The following is a 4,349-nucleotide window of genomic DNA, read 5'->3' as shown; positions in this document are numbered from 1 at the left end:
CGGATGGTTTTCAAAAAGATTTGAGTTGAATGACAGGAAATTAAATCAGAAAATTAATGTGATTTAAATAAAAGCCTTGACTGGGAGTAGATTAGTTGGAAGCCCTATTCTTGTTGCAATACTCTCAAGATTAATTGATAATTGGGGGTTGTTCTGTTTAGTTATCCCTTACTATGTAAGGGAAAGTCAAACAAGTTGAAATGCTGTTTCTATTCACAAGTCCCAGTCCGCTTACTTGGAAGGACTAGCGTTAGTGATTAGAGGGCAATCCAATAATAAACCTAATTATAATTTCTCCTTTGAGTATTCCAACTCAAGGATTCCTTTCAATCAACTCCCCATCAAGTTAGGGAACTACTCACTCATTGTGAATGTGGAACTCATAACATAGGAAAGGGAATTAAAGAAAGACATGATAAATAAAACTCAAAAGAATCAATTAAAAATAAAAATAACTCTTGTATTGATAAATTCTAAAATAATCCAACAGTAGAATTAAGTAAATTAAAGGATATGGAAGAGTAAAGCCAAGTAAAGAAAACAAATTAGAATGACGAAGTCTTGATGAGGTAATAACTCTTCTCAAAATCCCAATGCAAAAAGCAATAGAAAATAAGAATCCTAAAAACTATGAATGTGTAGAGAGAAAAAACCTAGATGAGAGGAAAACTAGATCTAAAAACTAAAACTATGCGAAATGAATGTTGTTGTTGGTTTCTGCATGTTCTCTGGCTCTAGTCTGCTTTTCTGGGCCGAAAACTGGGTCAAAATAGGGCCCGAAATCGCCCCAGCGATTCTGCAGATTATGCAGATCGCGCACGTCACGTAATTAAAATTCTCTAGGAAGCAAGTTTTCAATCATGTAATAAATTTAGGAAGAAAATATAAATGCATGCTAATCATATGAATAAGTGGGTAAAGATCATGATAAAACCACACAATTAAACACAATATAAACTATAAAATAGTGGTTTATCAGACACTAAGACACAACTTATAATACACAATTTTTTTTAATTTTGTCCATTCTTTTTTCTTTAATTTCCACTTTATTCATTATTCTCTCTTTTTTATTGGTAATTTTTTTACAGGAATAATATTGACATTTATAATTTATTGTTCTGTCCAGTATATAGTTACCAAATAAAGTAAAAATTTTATGTCTCATTATGTCTATGTCTTCAATGTCTATGTTCTTGTGTCTCTGTCTCAACCCATACATGAACCAAATGCAGCCTTAGAGTACACAAGTACATCGTCTAAGTAAACTATGGTGAAGTCTACATATGAATAAAAAATATTATTTATAATTTCTTAAAACTCACTTGTTGCATTTTTTAATCCTTGAGGCATTATATTCCATTCATAATGTCCAAAAGATACTATAAATGTTATTTTATATCTATCTTCCTCTTTTATGGATATGTGATAATATCCAGATTTTAAATCAAATTTAGAAAAAATAGTAACATTACTTAATTTTTTAATTAAGTCATTTTTTTTGGTAGGGGATATTATCCATTTTAAGGCTTTATTTAAAGGTTTGTAGTTAATTACTAACTTGGGAGCTCCTCTTTCTATTTCAGAAGCTTTTATTACATAAAATTCTGTACAGCTCTAACAAGACTTTGATAATCTAATTAAGCCTTTATCTAAGTATTTTTGGATTTCTTTCTTACAGTATTCCAAAAATTCTTTATTCGTTTAAAAATAGGTTTTGCTTTAGTGAGAATATCTTTTTCTTGAAAATTATCCTCATATGATAAGGATACTTCATGTAGTTTTCCATAATAAAAAGCTGTTGGATTTAGACTACACAAATCTTTTTTATTTCTTTCTTCTAATCCTTTTATTAGAATTTGAATTTTTTGAATTTCTAATTGTTGTTTTATTCTTTATATACCATCTCTTGATTTAGGAAATTAATCTATTTTTTTGTTCTTTCTATTATATTAAGTTGAGAAATAACTACCTGTTGTAGTAGGTTAAGTTTTCTTTCTTTGAGTTTTTATATGAACTCAAATAGAATAGATTGGTTTGGTATGTAATAAGTGGTTATTCCATCTATATCTACCATAAAAGGATATAGTAACAAAGTAAAAAGAGTTACCTAATATAATTTGTTGAGATATTTTTTTTCTAAAAACAAATATAGTTGAAAAGCATACTTTATTTTTATAAATCTTTACTCTAAAAATTTTGTAGTTTATAGTCATTTTATCGTTTTTTGCTTTGATAATTGTTTCAGTTATTTTTTTATAATATTTGATAGGTATTAAGTCTTCTTATATACAATTTACATGTGTTCCTGAGTTTACTATGATTATAAACTCAAATTTTTCTTTTTCAATTATTATCACTACAAGAGTATATCATTTTTTATTAACTACTAATGTCAGTTTATTAATATAATTATGAGAAATTACAACTTCTTCTTCTCCTATTACTTTTGGAAAGAAATGGTTGGTAGTTATTATTTTATTTATAGATTTGCTTACATTATTTTGGTTGGTCTAGAACTAAATAATGTCACTACAAAAAAAGGCCTATGGTCACGGTAAAAAACCGTGACTATAGCTAGTAAAAAGGGTGACCATAGATCTATGGTCACGATTTTGGACCTATGGTTACGGTTTTTTACTGTAGCCTATTTTCTCGTGGCCATAGGTCATGGTCACGGTTTCTATGGTCACAGTTTCAATTTTCAAATTCTGACACTTTAGACCACGTTTTCTCACCGTGACCATAGGTTAATCTATGGTCATGCGTAAAAACCGTGACCATAGCCTTATCTATGGTCACGATTTTCACCGTGACCATAGACTCTATGGTCACCCCTCCTTAAAACCGTGACCATAGCCCTATCTATGGTCACCCCACTTAAAACCGTGACCATAGCCCTATCTATGGTCACCGTTTTCACCGTGACTATAGCCTCTATGGTCACCCCACCTTAAAACCATGATCATAGCCCAATCTATGGTCACGGTTTTTACCGTGACTATAGCCTTATCTATGGTCACGGTTTTACACCGTGACCATAGCTTATCTATGGTCACCCCACCTTAAAACTGTGACCATAGCCTTATCTATGGTCACGATTTTTATCATGACCATAGCCTATTTTGTTTTATGAGATTTAATTTTATTTTTTAAAACATAATCACATCCCAAAATTATCATAATCACAAAATAAATCTAAAAATAAAAAATGATAATAAAAAATTAAGATAAGTTATGATTAAAGTAACCAACTAACATATCAATAAAATCAATAAAATTATACATAAATTAAGTTATAAGTAATAACATTTTTAGATCTATACTACTATATAGTATAAGTAATTCAGCTCCATGTGCATTGGGCTGGTCTTAGTCTAATATTATACAATGGGTGCGTGAGTGTGTTGATTGATGGTGTTAAGGTTGTCTACACATGCACTCGGGAGACCTTGGCTGTCTGTAAATGCTTTTACCAAACTTCCTCATTGTAACTTTCTGATCTTTCTGGATGATCTTCTTTACTCTTTTTTCAAAACTGTTTCATCCTATAGTACCATTCTACCACAAGATTGCTGCCAGCCTCTTCTTGTTAGGCCTCAAAGTAGGAGCATGATCGCCACCATAGTAGCTTCTGAATCCAGACACCATTACTGAGAGTTGGCTACCAGAGTTTGTCATGAAAAATACATCAGCAGTTGCATATCCAATAAAGTCCAAAGCAGCAAGCTACATTAACATCAAACCTTCATTGTTAAGTATTAGTAGTCATGCTTCAACTGAATTTGAAAATTATTAACATGAATATTTATTACCTGAGAAGAAAAATTCTTAAAAGGTTCAAGTTCATTGGGAGCAACCGAGCAAGGAAATCTTCCTTTGTAATAACATTGATATAGAGCCTAGTAAAGGGATTCATTCTTGAATCTGCTCCATAAATACCAGAACCAGCCAAGTAAACGTAGGTTCCGCACTTGAAACCATGGCCTGCTAGCACAAGTGCTGGTTCTTCTGGTGTCAATGGATATCTTCCCATTTTCCTCAAAACCATTGGAGATATAGGGCTACAACATCAATCAGTAGTATATATGTATATCACAATACAAGGGCATGTATCAAAATAATTTTTTGAAAAGCATATTGCAGTACCAAAACAATTTTTTAAAAAGCATATTGCAGAAACAATCATACCTTGTTGAATTCTTCAAGCGCTCAATAAGAAGAGAAAAATGGCTTTTTCTATAGGCTTGAAGTTCCCTTCTCTCACTCTCACCACCTCTAAACTCACAAAGGGAATAGGCAACCATATCAACTTCAAATCTCAAGTGCAGTGCAAGATACTTGATTGA

The 4,349-nt window shown here is 31.4% G+C and overlaps 1 pseudogene; it reads right to left on the bottom strand.

Annotated features, from left to right (window-relative positions):
- On the bottom strand, window positions 3,240-4,140 carry LOC107627253 (annotated as a pseudogene).

This window comes from Arachis ipaensis, chromosome B02 (genome assembly GCF_000816755.2).
Source record: "Arachis ipaensis cultivar K30076 chromosome B02, Araip1.1, whole genome shotgun sequence".
NCBI classification, from domain to species: Eukaryota; Viridiplantae; Streptophyta; class Magnoliopsida; order Fabales; family Fabaceae; genus Arachis; species Arachis ipaensis.
The sequence above is the reverse complement of the archived record's forward strand: the minus strand, read 5'-3'. Positions and strand labels throughout refer to the sequence as shown.